This window comes from Bombina bombina, chromosome 1 (genome assembly GCF_027579735.1).
Source record: "Bombina bombina isolate aBomBom1 chromosome 1, aBomBom1.pri, whole genome shotgun sequence".
NCBI classification, from domain to species: Eukaryota; Metazoa; Chordata; class Amphibia; order Anura; family Bombinatoridae; genus Bombina; species Bombina bombina.
The window spans coordinates 1,328,654,190-1,328,676,122 of NC_069499.1; the positions used below are offsets into that span (position 1 = coordinate 1,328,654,190).

Below are 21,933 nucleotides of genomic sequence, written 5' to 3' on the forward strand. Positions count from 1 at the left end.
TTACTTAGTGCAGAAAGACATTACACTATTTAGGAATAAAGCTGGCAAACACGACGGAGGTAATTTTTGAGGAAAATTACGGACTGATCAAAAAACATATTATCTTTCGTCATGGCTATCTAAAAAATTAACATGCACGGGTAGAATAAACGATATTAAAATGAACATTTTCCCCAGGCTATTACATGTTCTTCAATCACTGCCAATTCCCTTACCCAAAAGCTATATTTCCAGTATACAGAAAGCATTTAGTGACTTTGTTTGGCATAGAAAACGACCTAGGATCAACACCAAAATTATGCAATCTCCCAAATCTCAAGGCGGTTTAGGAATACCTAATATCCCTCTCTACAGACAAGCCATCTTTTTACAGAGAATAGTTGATTGGCACATACACTTTCATCATAAGCGATGGGTATATTTGGAACATTTAATATCTAATACCTCCCACCTGGGGAGATTGTGCTGGAACATGGAGACACAAAAAAACAATCTGTCCCACAGGCCCCCTCTGGTGGCAGAAACCTATGTTACGTGGGAATATATTTTGTCTCACAACAATTATATTTCATCCAGGCCGTCCCCTTTAACCTCCCTTATAGAAAATAATCAATTCTCACTAGGACACAACATCACTCGCATCATACCGGATAGCAATATCTGTGATACACCATACATATGATTTCATCCAATGAGAAAGTTCTCCCTCAATTTGAACTAGTGGAAAAGGGATTTATATACTTTCACAATTGGTATAGTTATCACCGATTACATCAATATATTACCCGGCATGAACAAAATAGAAACATGTTGAGACCATTAATGAACTTTGAAATTCTATGCACTCGAACACCCCCCCCTCTCACACGCTCTCTCAAAGATATATAAAATGCTATCCACTAATCCTCCAGGTTATATACCTCCATATGTGGAGAGATGGGAGGATGACTTGGGAGTTATAATTCTCCCACAAAAATGCTTATCCATCTTTCAGAACATAATTAAATCGTCACTCTCGCTTTCATTAGTGGAAATTAACCTTAAACTATTACATAGATGGTACTATACTCCTCGAAAACTCCATCGTTTATTTCACCACAGATCAGACCATTGTTGGCGATGCGGCCACAAGGGTAGTGATATGGCGCATATGTGGTGGTGGTGTAATACAATCCAGATTTTCTGGAGAACCATCATAGCAGAGATGGAAAAAATATTAGAAACCACATTCCTTCTAGACCCACTAGTATGGTTGCTAGGCAATCCACCCAAAATCAAATACAAGCCCTATTACAAATTATTCTATATCATGACAAATAGTGTGAAATATTTAATAGCCAAAAATTGGAAAAGCAGAACTGCTCCAACATTGGAGATGTGGTCGCATCGGGTATCGGAATTTCTAGAATTAGAAGAATACTTCTACATGATAAATGATAAAATGGATACTTATGTAGAGATCTTAGCCACATGGGACCATTATCTAGACACAAAACCTAGCAATGGGACACACTCTTAAGCAGATTACAGCAAAACCATTTTCATGGACTAATTAGCTTCAAGACAGATATAGTTCAAACAAGTTAAATATAACAAGTCTGGGTGGGCAGGGTAAAGCAGCATCTTCTTCTTTTTCTTGGTACCCCTCTTCGGGTATGCGTAATCTCTTTCTCTCTTTCTTTAACCTCCTCATATCAACAATACCTCACATAACTTATGAGTATATAGAGGTTTATTTCTTCTTTAATGTTACTGTTTATTATGTATACCCAACTGACAATATTGTTGCACTAAAGGGAGCTGTGTCTCCCACATTGTACTAAACATGCTTTTTTCAATAAAGTCAGTTTAAAAAAAAATAATTGCATGCTCTATTCGAATTATGAAAGAAAAAAAGTGGGGCTAGTACCTGTGACAGGTTGTACTGTCCAAGAGGGGAAGTTATAGCTGGCTACTATGTTAGTCTCAGGTTAAGGCAAGCAATAAGGTATACATGGGGTTAAATAGGCTACTTAGTGAAGGGTGTGGTCAGCCTTCTTAAAAGGCAGCTCACAAAACAGTGCAGAGAGAGAAGGGAGAGAAACTCTGAGCTGCAGACTGGCTGAAATCCTCACCTTATAAGGATGGAAAAATGTGCAGGTACCACTGGACTGAGAAAATATATTTTGGTAAAGTGTTTTGAGGGCTAATTTATCACCTGGCATTAGTGAGGGAACTAGGCAGGTTTGTTGTGTACCTGGCCATGTTTAGTTAGTTCTCCAATAAGGAGATAGGTTTTTGTTTGTTTATTCTTGTTGTTTGTTTTGAAATTAAAGGGACAGTGTTAACTGAATGCAACAATGCTATACTGTGTTTTTTAAAGTGTAACACCAGTGATGAACAATAAAAGTTAACCCTGCAAGTTCATAGGACCCCAGTCTGTGGCGGCAATCTTATTGTGTTGTTTGCTCAATATTTAAAGGGACCGCGCACAAGAACACATTATTAATCCAGTAAAAGGCAACATTGTTACATTGTGGTGGCAGCGGTGGGATGTCTTTCCCTTCTCCTTTGACCTATATGCAGAAGCTGGGAAGACTCGGAAAACAAAGCGGGAAAGGAGGTTAGACAAAATTAAGAGAGCAAGGAAGCAGTCTAAAGAACTTCCTGCAGTAATAGTGGGGTAAGAAGCAAATGGAGATTTGCAGAGCTCTACTTCCAAACCTATACCGCAGGAAGATCCTGGAGTTACAAGTAAAAATATGCCCCCTGAGTTAAATGAATTGTTAAAGTCAGGGAGAAATTTTGGGCAGAGTCAGGCCAATGACCATACTCTTGTACATGCATAAACAAAGGTCACAGAAATAAATGGAGTAAAAGTACCAGGGAAAACAACAGGTGCAGCACCTTATTTTATACTTTAAGATGATCTCTTATACAGAGTTACGCAGGATGCAGGGAGGATGGTAGAACAGCTTCTTTTTCCAAAAAGCCATAGAAATGTTGTACTGGAATATGCTCACTCACACCTCTTTGGGGGACACCTTGGTGCAGAGAAAATTAGAGACAGAATTTTAGAACGATTTTTCTGGCCTGGAATCTATGAAGAAGTAAAGCGATATTGCTCATCTTGCCCAGAGTGTCAGCTTATAGCTCCAAGGCAGATTGCAAGAGCTCCATTGCTTTCCCTTCCTATCATAGATAAACCATTCAGGAGAATCGGTATGGACATAGTAGGACCTGTACAGAAGTCAACTAGGAGTAATCAGTATATATTAGTGATTGTTGACTATGCAACTAGATATACGGAAGCAATAACTTTAAGAACTAATGCCGCAAAAACTATAGTAAGGGACTTGGTACAGGTGTTTTCCCTGGTTGGACTTCCAGAAGAGATTGTAACTAATCAGGGAACGCCTTTTGTCTCACAGCTTATGAGGAAATTTTATCAGCTCCTAAAATTAAGCCTATTGGTAACTCTGTCTATCACCCACAAACAGACTGGTTAGTGGAAAGGTTTAATAAGACACTGAAAAATATGTTAAAAAGTGTGGTACGACAGGATGTAAAAGACTGGGATTCACTTTTGCCATATTTAATGTTCTCAATTAGGGAAGTGCCTAGTTCTTCTACTGGGTTCTCTCCTTTTGATTTGTTGTATGCATGGCAACCAAGGGGAATTCTAGATGTAATAAAAGAAATTTGTGAAGAACAACAACCCCAGGGAAAGAATATTATTGAATATATTACCCAGATGAGGGACAGGTTTTTGCAGTTAGCCCCAATTGTGAAGTCTCATATGGAAGAAGCCCAACAACATTTTTATAATCGGAGAACACTAACTAGGAAGTTTAGTACAGGTGATCGGGTACTGGTTTTACTACCTACTACTGAAAGTAAATTGTTAGCTAGATGGCAGGGACCCTATGAGGTTTTGGAGCAAATAGGAGAGGTGAACTACAAAATTAAACAACCTGATCATAAAAAGAAAGAACAGATTTATCAAATAAACCTTTTAAAGCCTTGGAAGGCAAGAGAGAAGTAGTGCTAATATGACAGAACTAGATCCATGTGACTGGAAAGATAAGGTTAACTCTACAGAAAGGGACCCATAGTTACCTAAGGTATATATATCTGAGCAACTAACCCCTATTCAAACTTTAGAAGGTAAAACACTAATTAGCAATTTTAAGGATATATTTTCAGAAAAACCAGGACGAACCAAAAGTCATTGAACATAACATTATAATCAAATCTGGGGTAAAGGTAAAGTTAAGGCCCTATAGAATTTCCTGAGGCAAAACAGGAAGAACTTAATGCTGAAATTACAAAAATGTTGCAGGTGGGCGTGATTGAGGAATCGAGTAGTGAATGGTCTAGTCCTATTGTACTGGTTCCCAAGCCAGATGGTTCACTCAGGTTTTGTAATGATTTCAGAAAAGTGAATGAAGTTTCATGTTTTGATGCTTATCCAATACCCGAGTTTATGAACTCATTGATAGACTAGGCAAGGTCCGTTTTATAACGACTTTAGATTTAACGAAAGGGTACTGGCAAATACCGTTAGCAGAATCTGCCAAAGAAAAGACCGCTTTTTCCACTCCTGAGGGGTTGTTTCAATATACAGTACTACCGTTTGGTTTACATGGTGCCCCTGCCACCTTTCAACGTCTAATGAATAAGCTGTTGAGGCCACACTACCTACTTTGAAAGTATTTGTGGGTTATATCACTGAGTTTATTAGCAATTGTGTGCCAGACTAATGCATTTTCTTTTCTCTTTTATCCATATACAATTTATTTATGCATTAGGCACTGCCCCTTAATGTGAGCTGGTATTACAAATGTTCAGCATCGAGGTCGCATTCGCTTTGCTGGGAAGCATTGCGATCATGAGAGCTCTTTCGTAGGCTCCTATGGGAGTCTCGTTCCGATGCCGTCATACACGGCATCAGAACTCGTGCAGTGCAAGGGGTAAGTAGCGCAGCGATAGGCAGCAGTGTTAAATATATATGTATATGATTATATACAAATATATTTATGTGTTACTATGTGTATATATACACATATTAACACATAAATATATATGTTTATAAGTACATACATATATACAGTATCTCACAAAAGTGAGTACACCCCTCACATTCTTGTAAAATATTTTATTTCATGTCACAAAACTGAAGAAATGACACTTTGCTACAATGTTGAGTGTACAGCTTGTATAACAGTGTAAACTTGCTGTCCCCTCAAAATAACTCAACACACAGCCATTAATGTCTAAACCGTAGGCAACAAAAGTGAGAACACCCCTAAGTGGAAATGTCCAAATTGGGCCCAAAGTGTCAATATTTTGTGTGGCCACCATTATTTTCCAGCACTGCCTTAAACCTCTTGGGCATGGAGTTCACCAGAGCTTCACAGGTTGCCACTGGAGTCCACTCCTCCATGAAGACATCACAGAGCTGGTGGATGTATGAGACCTTGCGCTCTCCACCTTCCATTTCAGGATGCCCCACAGATGCTCAATAGTGTTTAGGTCAGGAGACATGCTTGGCCAGTCCATCACCTTTACCCTCAGCTTCTTTAGCAAGGCAGTGGTCGTATTGGAGGTGTGTTTGGGGTCGTTATCATGTTGGAATACTGCCCTGGGGCCCAGTCTCCGTAGGGAGGGGATCATGCTCTGCCTCAGTATGTCAGTACATGTTGGCATTCATGGTTCTCTCAATGAACTGTAGCTCCCCAGTGCTGGCAGCACTCATGCAGGCCCAGACCATGACACTCCCACCACCATGCTTAACTGTAGGCAAGACACACTTGTCTTTGTACTCCTCACCTGGTTGCCGCCACACACACTTGACACCATCTGAACCAAATAAGTTTATCTTGGTCTCATCGGACCACACAACATGGTTCCAGTAATCCATGTCTTTAGTCTGCTTATCTTCAGCAAACTGTTTGCGGGCTTACTTGTGCATCATCTTTAGAAAAGGCTTCCTTCTGGGATGACAGCCATGCTGACCAATTTGATGCAGTGTGCGGCGTATGGTCTGAGCACTGACAGGCTGACCCCCCCGCCCCTTCAACCTCTGCAGCAATGCTGGAAGCACTTATATGTTTATTTCCCAAACACAACCTCTGGATATGACGCTGAGCACGTGCACTCAACTTCTTTGGTCAACCATGGTGAGGCCTGTTCTGAGTGGAACCTGTCCTGTGAAACTGCTGTATGGTCTTGCCCACCATGCTGCAGCTCAGTTTCAGGGTCTTGCAAATCTTCTAGGCCATCTTTCTGTAGATCAACAATTCTTTTTTTCAGTTCCTTTAGAGAGTTCTTTGCCATGATGTGCCATGTTGAACTTCCAGTGACCAGTATGAGAGAGTGTGAGAGCGATAACACCAAATTTAACAGACCTGCTCCTCATTCACACCTTACACCTTTTAATACTAACGAGTCACATGACACCGGGGAGGGAAAATGGCTAATTGGGCCCAATTTAGACATTTCCACTTAGGAGTGTACTCACTTTTGTTGCCAATGGCTTAGACATTAATGGCTGTGTGTTGAGTTATTTTGAGGGGACAGCAAATTTACACTGTTATACAGGCTGTACATTCACTACTTTACATTGTAGCAAAGTGTCATTCCTTCAGTGTTGTCACATGAAAAGATATAATAAAATATTTACAAAAATGTGAGGGGTGTACTGACTTTTGTGAGATACTGTATTTACTGGAAACACACAGTTCCCATTGACCGCAATGTAAAGGCAATTTTCAGTGCCGTTTTTTTCTAACACCCCACTCCCACCAACTTTAGCCCCAAAATACTGCCTAGTGCAGTTATTTTATTAAAAAAATAAAGATGCTGCCACCTTTATTTTTTAATAAATTAAACTAGGCAGTATTTTAGGGCCATTTGGGGCATATTTTATTTTGTGGCATATTTATAAGTTTCAGGCTGAAATGCAGCAGATGTTAGAGACTAAACAATGGCATTATGGCAAAGGCAAAATTTATATTTGAATTGCACAGTATTAGTTTCCCTGTCAATTAGAGTAGTGTACCTCCACAGCCAGGGAGACCAAGAACTACGGAAAACAAAGATGATGATACCTAATTAAAGGTAATCATTTCTTTATATCTAGGTCCCATAGTGACAAGAAGGGAAATGGCTTCTTTTTCAGTGTTCCTGGTTTTAATGATGATCCATCTATAAGTTGAATATGGGATTGATGAATATAGATAGAAGTGGATTTGAGAAAAATTGCATTTTTTTTTTTGTTTGTTCGATTTGTTTCTATTGAGGTTTAAAAAGTAGCATATAGAAAACAAACAAAAAATACAAGATACATGGTACATACATCAAAACCATCAATATTTTTTTGTTTTGTAGAAGGAAGCCTAGAGAAACAGTTAATAGGAACACATTACGCTGAAAATGCACATCAAAACTGAAGACCTCTTTATGGCACATAAGGCTGCTTTTGGACTTCCTGGCCAAAAAAATTATTTTAATAGGAGAAGGTACACCGAACAAAAGGGCCCAGTCTTGGGTCACACATGCTAAACAAAAGATAATTAAAAAGCTGTAAGATAAAAAGGACCCATATCCACTTCTACTGACTTTAGACTGGCAAGCATAAATGGACAGTCTACTCCAGAATTTTTATTGTTTAAGATGATAGATAAACCCTTTATTACCCATTCCCCAGTTTTGCATAAACAACACGGTTATATTAATACACTTTTTACCTCTGCGATTAACTTAAATCTAAGCCTCTGCAGACTGCCCCCTTATTTCAGTTCTTTTGACACTTACATTTTAGGCAATCATCATCAAGGTAATTCCACGGGAGTGAGCACAACATTATCTGTATGGCACACATAAACTAGCTCTGTCTGTAAAAAAAACTTTCAAGGGCTTAGTAATTATCATATGAACCTTCCTAGGTTTAGCTTTCAACAGAATACCAAAATAACAAAGCAAATTTGATGATAAAAGTAAATTGAAAAGTTGTTTAAATTTACATGTCCTATGTGAATCATAAAACTTTAATAATTTTGACTAGACTGTCCCTTACATTTATTTTAATAAAAATATTATGAACTGTACAAGGAAGCCTGAGAACTTTCATATGACTTTGTAAATTGTAAACCCAAATAACCTACTGGTTATAATAGAAAAAAAAAATAAACCTTAGAATTCAACAAGAAGCAGCCCAGCAAACTACTACGTGGCCCTCGGTTTATGCCGGTTCAATTTGCACAATTTCAGAATAACAACCTTTTTTTTTTAGTCATGTGACTGCTATTGAAAAGCATTGAGAAAGCAGTGCATTGATTAAAATAGCCAGTAGGTGTAGCTGTCCGCTTGTGTTTCAGCAAAGATACACACAAGCAGGCTGAAATTAATCAGTGTAGCTAGCTAGACATGAGTTATCTAGCAGTTGTTAAAGGAACAAGATCTTCCTGTCTATAAATCAGTCCAGATTGGAATGCATAAAAGGAACTGTTTGCAGAAAAATGCAAGTAAAGTCTGTGTTGTGTGATTATTTCATAAGGTTTATAATGCAGTTTAGCAAATGTTTTTGTTCATTTAACTTAGTTTAATTATATATTATGTGTTGTGTGATTATTTGATACTGTTTATAATGCTGTTTAGCATTTAAAGTCTTCATTTCAAAGCTTTAAAAATAATGTATTAGGGGGGCGTGTCCAACCACCGACTAAGATGGCTGCCTAGTCTATGACGGCTGAATACTGGAGTCAATAAAACTGCTGTTTATTGCCTATCTGAGTACAAATCCAAGACTACTTCTGCGAGAATTAGTGAAGACAACTACTTGAGCAACTGATTCTGGCATCTCGTATCTATAACATCGGCCCGGCAGACCAGTAACGAGGAGATACGCAGCAGAGGCCTTGTAATGGCCTAGGTCTTCTCTCACCCCTCCGTATTCCTGAAGTGTCAGGTAACGCAGCTATATATGCTGAACTAAAAAACAAGATACGGCAAACTTAAGCCCGCAAGCCCAGGGGCATCTCATATTTAACCAGGAGACAATCTGAATTGTATTCCCCTCAATTTACCGCTACCATGGAGTGTATAGCCAGATGGGAAGCCGGAATTCTAGTACCCCTAGACAGGCACTTCCGCGATCTTGAGCAGATGTTTTGCGGAGTATTGGAGGCAGTTGAGCAGTCGCAGATCCTGTCGGAACAATGTGGAACCAGTAAGCAGCATGCCTCTGAAGGAGTCACTCCAGAAGTCTCCAACCCAGATAAACCTACAGCATCCGCATTAATGGTGGACACTCCCAGAGCACTTTCCCCACATACCCCGGTGAGTCCCTCCGCCCCGGCATTATTATGGGATAGTGGGGGTAAAAGGACACTTTCTAATCATTACCGTAGCAACCAGTCTAACCTTCACATCATCTGGATACTTGCCGGCCGTGGCTTGCCGGATCCTCGGGTTGCATGGCGGCGTTGGTCTGCTGAAGACTTGTTAAAGGAGGGATGCTGCTTAGGCCCTGTGGCACTCGGGAACTTTCTATTGCTACGCAGCCTTTCTTCTTTCCTAGAGAGCGCCCCACAGAATGTGCGACACGGCGTGGGATAAGAAAGAAGCGACAACAAGGACTGATACCCTCGGTACTTAGTGCATAGTGCTGAGTTCGAGTGAAACTGCAGAGACATGTTGTTGGTATGATCCCTGAAATACATGACATGCTATTAGGTTTATGAAGACTCTTGTCTGAAATTTCTCTAATAGTTATAGCATATTCATACCAACAAGCAATTATATTTTGTTTTGCTGTGACTTCTATACTAATAGCCTCTATGGTGATAGAGGGCGAACATCTTCTGTTACAATGATCTGTGTTATGATGATATACTGATATTAGACCAATTGGTTGGAATACCTGGATTGCTAATTTGTACCGCTAGTGACATACTATGTTGTGATATACCATTGTAAGTCGATGTATGTGGCCCTTTAATTGATATGCTTCTTCTTTCTGAGAGGGATGATACATAGTTAGATCATGTACTTTATTCATGACAGACATATTCTGGGAAGTATTTTAGGACAGGGGTCCACACGTAGCTCATGTAGTTCCTGCCTCTCAGGCTGTCCTCCCTAACTATACTCAGGAGTATGCGGCCCATCAGTGGCTGCTATACTTTGGAAAGGAGAGCCCATTTTTCACTTTTAAAGAGGGATTTCATACCAAATGTAATTTAAATAAGAGGCTTCTGGTATGAAAAGTTAGTTTCTTGATGCCATGCACGGCGATTGTGTTTATTTATGGTCAAACAAATATTATTAGTCAGTAATTGTTAATTTTGGAAATGACATGCACAATTCTACCTTTGTAATCCAGCAATATGTAGAAGAAGGTATCCCTCCTGATCCAACTAACTTCTAATATGCCCTCTGAGCTCCCATACTTATATTGCTTTAGAAGAGTAACACTTGGCTGCACTAATTTATTCTAGATCAATAATGTGCTGTCTGCGGCCGGGACAGCCTACTGGACCTACAGTATCAAAACACAGCCAAATAATGTGTAAGTAAAACACAATATTCATATATCTTATGGAACCAACAGACCATAATTGTCTAATCATAGTAGATCTATGGCAATATTTAATGGGGCTGTTATGTGAAGCGTGAGGTTCTCTATGACTTGGGTGGATTCTGATTACTGGACCATAGCTATGTTTCCACTCCCCTGGGCACAACACAATATGATTTTTTTTTTTTTTTTTTTTTTCTACCTATATCTTGTTTATATATATATATATTGGCAGTTCATAGTTAATTTGTTTCAATAGTGTTCTAAGGTCCAAAAGAGACCTTATATTAATATAACCCTCCTATTGGCTATTTTATTTGTTTTGTAGAGGTCCAAAAGTGGCCTCACTTTTCAGAAGGAGGTGGAAAACATGAGGGTTGACATTATTTGTTCTTGTTTTTTGTACTACACAGCAGGTATTGCTTTGACAGTCTGTTAACACAATGTATTAGTTGCAATTACCAATTCTTATGTCAATTTATTTTCATTTGAGCTGTATGACTATATTTCATTTTCCTTTTGCACCTGATACCTGTATGTATATTTTATTAACCCTCAATAAAAATTATATTAAAAAAAAAAAAAACATAGAGGAAAGCAATAGTGCAATAATAAAATGCTCTTACACAGAACTTTTCTTTTTGCACTATATTGTCCCTTTATTCTATGGAGATTTAGAGTTTTATGATGCTAATACTACTACATTACTTTATACTGTAAAAAGAACCTAATAAATAACGAACAAAGTATTTAGTACCCAATAATTCTATGGTAAGATTGTAATAAAGCAAAATACCTCTCTATCAAAATATATCAACTTTTGTGGATTAGACAAATTAACGAAATAAAAAATAACGGTAAAATCTAAAAAAAAAATAAAAAAAAAAAAAAAAAATAATGTATTAGGTGTTACTTATGACAATTTTGAGAGGGGCCTGGAATCTAACTCCCTCACTTCCCATTGACTTACATTATAAACTGGGTTTTAATTTACAACGGTTTCAATTTACAACCATTCCTTCTGGACCTAACCCCGGCGTAAACTGAGGGCTACCTGTACTTGAAGAGATAGAGGAATGAAGCAGACCCTGTCATAAGATCACTCTAGTCAGAATGCTATAGAAACACATCTACAGTCAGTAAACGTAGCTCCCCTCCTTGAATGTTAAACAATGAGTAATCAACATATATAGTGAACAAGTACTAATACAAGTATTTAATTTCTCTACACTAATAGTATAACTGCACAAAACTAAAAAAAAATAAAGAGAGAGAGAGAGAGAATAGCTGCTGACAGTGTGAACCGTAAGGGTCCATTAACTAAGAAGGTAAACAGTAGAAAAATACAATAATAGGCAATAAACTGGTACTAGCTCAGTTCTGCCGGTAATGTTAATGTTACATAAATACTTTAGGCATTAAGACATTATTTTAGCTTATTATTATTATTAAGGGCATGCATTTAAGGACAAAAATATCAAACAGGCTTAAAGGGACAGTCAACACCAGAATGTTTGTTGTTTTAAAAGATAGATAATCCCTTAAAGGGTTATGAAACCCAACATTTTTCTTTCATGATTCAGATAGAGAATACAATTTTAAACAACTTTCTAATTTAATTATATTATCTAATTTGTTTCATTCTCTTGGTATCATTTGTTAAAAGAGCAGCATTGGGGGGGCGTGTCCGAACCGAGATCAGAGATGGTTGCATTTCCCCAGAGCTCCTTTTGAGATCTCAATAAACCACAGATTATTTGAGAAATTCCACAGGACAATCTCACTTTTTTCTGTTAACTACAAGTAGTAATACTATATACTCAGGAAGACTGATCTGTATTTTTGAAGTTGGAGCCGGTGTCGTATAAGAGGCCTAGAGCGGCGGCTCGCATATAGGCACCGTTCCCCCATCGAGAGATCGAGGGTTACTTGGATGCAGCTGGGCACATACAAATATTATTAAGGATCTACATCCCACTATCAGCTAAATTGGAAGGACTTTACAAACGGGACTGGACCTGTTGCTATCGGCTCCTTATATAATTATCTACACCACAACATACTGTCCCTAAAATGGCTGACAGGGAGGAAGCTGATTATCAGGACATATTTGATAATGAGCATTGGCGTACAATTGTAGAACTTTGCTCGCACCTCATGGATCAAGCCCCACAGGATTCCCTGACACTGCGTTATACCATTGCGACTCTTTCACTTTTGGGCGAGACCAGACAACAAGAGGATGAACGAGACTACATCGCCACTTCATCTGATGACTCCCAGCATAACATGATGGCTACAGAGGCGCTGAACACCACGCAAGTCATTCTCTCCGGGGGGAAAGCATTTGCAGTGCTAGTAACACCGGATCTACATGCCACAGTGAGTGAACCTCGGCAGATAGCAGGACAATGTTCATATGTCGCGGTCCAGCAGGGTTTTGGGGGGGGGGCCCTGGAAGCTAAGATTATAGAATACTCACTTTGTGAGCTTGCCGATTCACCCAAGATTCAAGTTACGCCCACAGTTCTCCACCAGTGATTATTGGGCTGCTAACTGATTACCTAAACTTCTACTACGGGTACCTGGATTTCTACTGTCCTGTTGAGACTTTCATCATCATGGGACTCTTACATAATAGGCATACTGTGAGATCACCAGATCTCCTCCACGGTCCACCTTTTTTGGCAGACAAGACATGGAGACAAAGGAACTTAGGAATTAAGCTGTTGATGATAAGCAGTAGCTGAATCTATATTATGTTAATAAGTTGTTGCTCTTCTCCTTAGGTTATCAATATAAGCTTGTTGGTGATTGTTTTCACATTTTGTATTTTTTATTATATATTGTCTTGTAACAGATCGTGTTCCCTGCCTACTGGATGCTTATCAGTTATTAATTTGGGCCATTATAATCCGGTTCAGGTATACTCCAAGCTATATACAGGATAAACACTGAAGGATTCCTCCCCAAGGTATTGTCAGGCTCAACCTTAATATCTCTAAAAGAATTTAGAATGTTTGGGCCATGTTAGACAAGTGAACCACAACTGCTGGGATTTAGCTAGATAAATTTGTGTATGTTGCTGAACTGGTTAATGGATGCAGCATAGAGAAATCTGGCAGCATAGTTGAGTCCATAAAACCATACAGCAGGATATAATATATTGAAGGCGTTTGTTAGTAGTTCCTATAGCCACCACATGTGTATATTGATACACTGAATAGGTGTGGCAGGGAAACTAGCAAACAGTTCAAATGTGAAATACAAAACCAAATATCAGTATTACTGAAAACTGCAGTCTGAAATAGAGAAGTTATAACAGCCCTTTATAACTAGGAAATATTACAAGCTGTCAGCTTAACTATAATGAAGCGCCAAGAGTGCTTTTTGTAGTGTGCACAAAATGGATTTTAAATTTAGAGAGATTGTTTGCAGAGATTCTGATAACAGTCCTTGTAATATATGCATATATTTTTATCCAAGCTCTTTTAAGTTCATATATGGCAGCTTAACACTTTCCACAAGAAATGTATACATGTAGCAGATGTTCTTACCGGTATAAACTTAAGTGTAAGTTGCGGCCGTTGCAAGAAGGAGAATGCTGCAGCTCAGAGTGAGGCGTGGAGGTTGTGAGGATGAAGCAGTAGGTGCTTTGTGAACAGCGTTCACAAAATAAGCTGGATCAAGAGGGAGCTTGTAAATAGCTCTTCAGGTAGAGGATGGCTGTAAGGATCCTATCTGTCTCCAATACTAAGCAATGAGAATAAGGCAGGTGAGCCTTATAAAGCTGTTGAGAGTAAGCTGCTGGGTCCTAAAGTGAGAGAAGTTTGTTATGTTGTATACATAGAGAGGATGACAACCTGACAGGACCCCCCTCTCAAGGAGCAACTCCCGGTGCTCAGGGTCGAGGGTTATCCGGATTGCGTTGGTGAAACCGGGATACAAGTCGAGGAGCAGAAATGTTAGAGGCCGGTTCCCAGGAGTCTTCATCAGAAGAGTAACCTTTCCAGTGTATAAGATATTCCAACCGACCATTCCTTCGACGAGAGTCCAAGATAGAGGAAACCTCATATTCTAGGTTAGGGTCTATAGCAACAGTAGGATGAGGAGTTACAGTAGTCGAGGCTCGGAGCTCCTTATAGGGTTTCAGCAGGGAAACATGAAATGTCGGATGGATTTTAAGGGAATTCGGTAAGGTCAAACGAACAGCATTGAGGTTAATAACTCTCTCAACAGGGTATGGACCAACAAACAGAGGAGAGAGTTTTTTCGAGGGTGTATTCAATTTCATATTCCTGGTGGAAAGCCAGACCAAATCACCTGGTGAGTAGTGAGGAGCAGGCAATCTTCGGCGATCATAATACCTCTTGTACTGATCCTTGGCTTTAACTATAGCTAATTCAATATTCTTGAAGTTCGAAGAGATATCTTCAGATAATTGGGAAATACTGGGCGATAAGGTATCGGATGTTGGCAGTAGGTGGAACCGAGGATGAAATCCATAGTTAGCAAAGAAGGGTGTTTGATTAATTGCAGAATGATGCGTATTATTGTAACAGAATTCAGCATAGGATATAAAGTCAGACCAGTGATGTTGCTGGGAAGAACAGAAGGACCTGAGGAATTGTTCCAACCACTGGTTGCACCTTTCGGTTTGACCGTTTCCCTGAGGATGGTAGGCTGTAGTGAGTTTTCTTTGTAAAGAGAATGTTTTGCAAAATTCTTGCCATAATCTGCTGGAAAATTGTGTACCACGGTCACTGAGAATGGTAGTGGGAAGACCATGATGCTTGAATACATGATTAAGCAATAAATGTATGGTCTCCATTGCAGTTGGTAGTTTGGTAAAGGGTATAAAATGGCACATTTTGGTAAATAAATCCACTACGACGAGGATAGTAGTGTTTCTGGATGACACAGGTAAATCGACAATGAAATCCAATGCGATTTCAGACCATGGTCTTGTAGGGGTAGGTAAAGGCATGAGCAAGCCATAAGGTGGATGTTTATCTCTTTTAGAGATAGTGCAGACAGGACAAGAAAGAACGTGTTCTTTGATATCTTTATACAAATGAGGCCACCAGTAGTGTCTTGTGACTAACTCATGGGTTTTGGTAACCCCAGGATGACCCGCTAGAGATGATTCATGGACAGAGCGAAGTAGCGAGGGTCTGAGTGATGGTGGAATGTATAGTTTTGAACCATGGTAATAACAACCGTCTGGATGGAGTTGTATCATATGTAATGGTTTATTGTGATCTTTGTTTTGTTCTTTCAGGACTGTCGGTAAAGATTCAAAAGTAAATAGAAGGAATTTATCCTTTGGGATAATAGATTGTTCCGTTGTGGATACTGAAGTCTCAGATGCAATTCTGGAAAGAGCATCAGCTTTCTGGTTTTTTCCAGAAGGTCGGTAAGTGATAAGAAAGTTGAAGCGAGAGAAGAAAAGATTCCATCTGACTTGTCTAGCTGACAAGGTACGAGTACTTTTCAGGTATTGCAAATTCCTGTGGTCTGTGTAAATTAATGTAGGAATGGTGACCCCTTCCAACAAGTGACGCCAATGTTCTAATGAAAGTTTTATTGCAAGAAGTTCCTTGTCACCAATTGCATAGTTTTGTTCAGCTGTATTTAATGTACGGGAATAAAAAGCTACAGGATGCAGAGGTTTTGTTAAATCTTCTCTCTGTGACAAGATGGCCCCAATGGCGAGGTTGGAGGCGTCAACCTCCAGTATGAACTGAAGTTTCATATTGGGGAAACGCAGAATAGGTGCTGTAGTAAATCTTTGTTTGAAGAAGTCAAAAGCAGTTTGAGCTTCCTGGGTCCATTTAAAAGGTGTATTCGCTCTTGTTAGGGCTGTTAAAGGTATTGCGAGTTTTGAAAAGTTTTTTATGAACTTGCGGTAGAAGTTCGCGAAACCCATGAAGCATTGTACCTGGCGTTTAGTTTTGGGAATAGGCCAGTTTAGAATAGCTTCTATCTTTTTGTTTTCCATACGAATACCAGAAGAAGTTATTTCATAACCCAAAAATGATATAGACTGTGAGTTAAACAAACATTTTTCAGCTTTTGCATATAGATGGTTACCTCTGAGCCTAGAGAGGACTTGTCTTACGTGGAGGACATGTTCTTGATAAGTTTTAGAGTATATTAAGATGTCATCTAAGTAAATAACTATATAGACATCTAAGATATCTCTGAATAGGTCATTGATCAGGTGCTGAAAGGTTGCAGGGGCGTTACAAAGGCCAAACGGCATAACGACATACTCAAATAGGCCGTAGCGGGTCCTAAATGCCGTCAACCATTCATCGCCTGACCTAATCCGTATGAGATTGTATGCACCCCTTAAGTCTAATTTTGTGAAGAATTTAGCCCCCTCCAATCTTTCTATGAGTTCTGGGATGAGGGGCAGGGGATAACGGTTTTTGACTGTTATTTTGTTTAACTGCCTGTAATCGACAATTGGTCTAAGAGACCCATCTTTATTTTTTACGAAAAATATACCGGCACTGGCCGGAGATGTGGAAGGACGTATAAATCCTTTTTTAAAATTTTCATCAAGGTATGATTTCAAGTGTTTGAGCTCTGGCTCTGATAGAGGGAATATATGCCCGGAAGGAATTTCAGAGCCTGGTATGATTTCAATCGGGCAATCATATTTCCTGTGGGGAGGCAGGTTTTCAGAATCTGTTTTACTAAACACATCGGCATAATCCTGGTAAACTTCAGGAATGTTGACATCCTGGAAGTCTTCAGTGGTTTGTAAAACAGTGACTGGAAAACAGTTAGACAAGCAGAAACTGGAATTAAACGTAAGGGATTGATTAGCCCAGTTAATGTGAGGATTATGTGTAGTGAGCCAACTAATGCCTAAAACTATGGGTGAAATAGGCGAGGAGATAACATCGAATGTAATATACTCCCTGTGATGTTCTGCGGTCACTACTAGTAGGGGGATTGTTTGAAATTCTACTGGGCCAGAAGTGATGGGATTGCCATCAATGCCTCTCAAAGAAACAGGAGTCCGTTTGTGCACCAAAGGTATTTTATTTACATGTGTGAATTGTTTATCTATATATGAGGCTGTTGCTCCTGAGTCAATTATCGCGGAAGCGTTGACTCGGTGATGGTCCCACTGTAATAGAAGGGATAAATTTAGGTAGAATGGTGGTTGTATCAGAGTACTGCAGCAGAATGGTTGCATAATAGTCTTACCCTTGTTTTGCCTCTGGAGAGTTGGGCATTCTTTGACAGTGTGGTTATCAGATGCACAATACAAACAGAGGTTGTTTCTTCTTCTCCTGATCTTTTCCTCAGGCGACAGAGGACCTTTTATCATACCTATGTCCATAGGTTCAGATGTAGGTTTGACTATGTGAGGTGTTGTCTGTTTCTTTGGGTATGTGTCGTGATAAGACCTCTCCTGCTGTCGTTCCCTAAGACGTCTGTCTATTGTTATAGTAAGGGTCATTAATTCCTCAAGTGTAGGTGGTAACTCTAATCTAGAAAGTTCATCTTTTATTCCATCAGAGAGACCTAGTCTGAATTGATTTCTCAATGAAATATCGTTCCATAAAGTATCTTTTGCGCATTTTTTAAAGTCAGTAATGTAGTCTTGAACTACTCTTTTCTTTTGTGTAAGACTTCTCATAGCATTTTCTGCAGTGATTTGTTTGTATGGGTCCTCATAGAGTTGACCCATCGCAGTAAAAAAAATTCTAAGGAATTCAATATATCATCATTGCTTTCAAAATAAGCATTAGCCCACGTGCAGGGCTCTCCCCTTAGGTAAGATATAACCGTGAGAACCCTAGCTCTATCGTTAGGGTAAGTGTGGGGTCTGAGAGAAAACATTAGTAAACAGGCATTTTTTAAATCTCTATAGAGAGACCTATCACCATGAAATTTCTCAGGGGGACTGACCTGAGGCTCTATTATGGGAAGTCTTTTATCAACAACATCCCTAATATATGCTTTTAATGTATCATTCTCAGCCTTGAGTGTATTTAAACCTTCTGTTAGTATATCAACCCTTTGGTTTAATGTCTGCATATGGGCGTTGATCCCAGCTGGGTCCATGTTGTAATTGGCTTAGTATTCCGTCAGGCTCAACCTTAATATCTCTAAAAGAATTTAGAATGTTTGGGCCATGTTAGACAAGTGAACCACAACTGCTGGGATTTAGCTAGATTAATTTGTGTATGTTGCTGAAGTGGTTAATGGATGCAGCATAGAGAAATCTGGCAGCATAGTTGAGTCCATAAAACCATACAGCAGGATATAATATATTGAAGGCGTTTGTTAGTAGTTCCTATAGCCACCACATGTGTATATTGATACACTGAATAGGTGTGGCAGGAAAACTAGCAAACAGTTCAAATGTGAAATACAAAACCAAATATCAGTATTACTGAAAACTGCAGTCTGAAATAGAGAAGTTATAACAGCCCTTTATAACTAGGAAATATTACAAGCTGTCAGCTTAACTATAATGAAGCGCCAAGAGTGCTTTTTGTAGTGTGCACAAAATGGATTTTAAATTTAGAGAGATTGTTTGCAGAGATTCTGATAACAGTCCTTGTAATATATGCATATATTTTTATCCAAGCGCTTATAAGTTCATATATGGCAGCTTAACACTTTCCACAAGAAATGTATACATGTAGCAGATGTTCTTACCGGTATAAACTTAAGTGTAAGTTGCGGCCGTTGCAAGAAGGAGAATGCTGCAGCTCAGAGTGAGGCGTGGAGGTTGTGAGGATGAAGCAGTAGGTGCTTTGTAAACAGCGTTCACAAAATAAGCTGGATCAAGAGGGAGCTTGTAAAATAGCTCTTCAGGTAGAGGATGGCTGTAAGGATCCTATCTGTCTCCAATACTAAGCAATGAGAATAAGGCAGGTGAGCCTTATAAAGCTGTTGAGAGTAAGCTGCTGGGTCCTAAAGTGAGCGAAGTTTGTTATGTTGTATACATAGAGAGGATGACAACCTGACAGGTATAGAGTACAGTTTTGCCATTGTGCTGAAATGTATTAGATGTTTTGTTATAATCAAAACTAGAATCATATTTACCAACCTGTAAGGGTAGCCAGTATTGTATGTTTATTTCATGGTTTGGAGACTATAGTGCTTAAGTACTCGACTAAACAACATGTCAAGGGCAAATTAAATATACTGACTAAGGGATCGCAGTTAGGTACATGTATATAGAAGCATAGAGCAACCTGTTATTACAACTATATATTAAGATGCCCCCATGTTTTTAGGATGACCAGTTCAGACTTCTCTAACTTTATATCAGAATTGATTACGTGATGTATCTTTTAAGGAGCATAAATTACTGTCTCTGGATCTTGCGGCTTGCGGCCGGAGCTGCTGTGAAAGAGACAAGCCTGATACCATATGAGGGATGCAGCTCTATGCCTGGTTGCATATAGTTGCTACTTACGTGGAACCATATCTTTACATTACATTAGGCATGTTGCAAAACAAAAGATCTAAAAATTTGCCCCTTATACTTTGATTGTTTCCTGACAAGATGTCCCAAATATCCAAAATATGTACCCCATATCGTTATACTCCAAAGGGCTAGGTACCATAGCTGTCTTGTATCCATAGCTGTCTTGTATATATCCTCCAATGCTGTCACACCAACTTTCCACTAGTAAATATGTCCATACTTCGAGAAATATAAGATATACTGAAGTTGTGTCTAGTTGCAGCTCTTGCATTGATATTTTTCAACCTAGCATTTAATACACTTTTTAGAACAATGCATTTTTGATTTTGTTTTTTTGTTTTTTCATGAAAAGTTAAAAAGAGGTCCTTCATTTGGGATCCAAGAGAGGCCCCCTCATATTCATGTTTACCTACTACATATTGGGGGGTAGTTATCAAGCCGTCAACCTCAAATACGCTGGAATTCCGCAGCGTATTTGTGGCGAGGCTGATTCGCCTTAGTTATCAAAGGCTAGAGACCGGCAAAAGTAGAATTTTGTGACGTAAACTTCGATCCGCCGGACTCAGTCCGACACAGATCGAATCTTACGTCACTCCAGATGTTCCGCACACAAGTGCGGCACAATCTGACTACTTTTGCTAGTTATCAAAAAACTAGCAGGTACGCTCGGCACTTTTACGGCCCAGCGTACCTGGTTTTCAAACCGCCACCCTGGAGGCGGCGGATCCCATAGGAATCAATGGGAGTCTGACCATAGCGAAAGTACAAGTTCGCTGCTGACAGACATCCCATTGATTTCTATGGGAGCTGTCTACACCTAACACCCTAACATGTACCCCGAGTCTAAACACCTCTAATCTGTCCCCCCTACACCGCCGCAACTAAATAAAATGATTAACCCCTAAACCGCTGCTCACGGAGCCCACCGCAAGCTACTCTATACATATTAACCCCTAAACCGCCACTCACGGAGCCCACCGCAAGCTATTCTATACATATTAACCCCTAAACCGCCGCTCACGGAGCCCACCGCCACCTACATGATACCTAGTAACCCCTTATCCTGCCCCCCCTATAATAAAGTTATTAACCCCTATCCTGCCGATCCCGCACCTCGCCGCAAATAAATAAATAGTTTAACCCCTAAACCGCCGCTCCCGGACCCTGCCGCAGCCTATATTAAATTTATTAACCCCTATCCTGCCCCCCCTACACCGTCGCCACCTATAATAAATTTATTAACCCCTATCCTGCCCCCCACTACACCGCCGCCACTGTAATAAAATTATTAACCCCTAAACCTAAGTCTAACACTAACCCTAACACCCCCCTAACTTAAATATTAATGAAATAAATCTAAATCATATTTCTATTATGAACTAAGTTAATCCTATTTAAAACTAAATACTTACCTATAAAATAAACCCTAATATAGCTACAATATAAATAATAATTATATTGTAGCTATCTTAGGATTTATTTTTATTTTACAGGTACCTTTCAATTTATTTTAACTAGGTACAATAGCTATTAAATAGTTATTAACTATTTAATAGCTTACCTAGCTAAAATAAAGAGAAATGTACCTGTAAACTAAAAACTAACCTAAGTTACAATTACACCTAACACTACACTATACTTTAATAAATTATTCCTATTTGAAACTAAATACTTACCTGTAAAATAAACCCTAAGGCCTAGATTTAGAGTTTGGCGGTAGCCGTGAAAACCAGCGTTAGAGACTCCTAACGCTGGTTTTAGGCTACCGCCGGTATTTGGAGTCAGTCAGGAAAGGGTCTAACGCTCACTTTCCAGCCGCGACTTTTCCATACCGCAGATCCCCTTACGTCAATTGCGTATCCTATCTTTTCAATGGGATCTTTCTAACGCCGGTATTTAGAGTCGT

General features: G+C 39.4%; 1 long non-coding RNA gene across 1 annotated transcript; it reads right to left on the reverse strand.

The window, feature by feature from the left end:
• Positions 1-17,597: 17,597 nt before the first annotated feature.
• LOC128642437 (uncharacterized) lies at positions 17,598-18,150 on the reverse strand. The gene is made up of 2 exons (XR_008399658.1): positions 17,786-18,150; positions 17,598-17,705 (listed from the first exon to the last, which is right to left on the reverse strand). It is a non-coding gene; the product is annotated as an uncharacterized LOC128642437 (long non-coding RNA).
• Between the last annotated feature and the right edge of the window lie 3,783 nt (positions 18,151-21,933).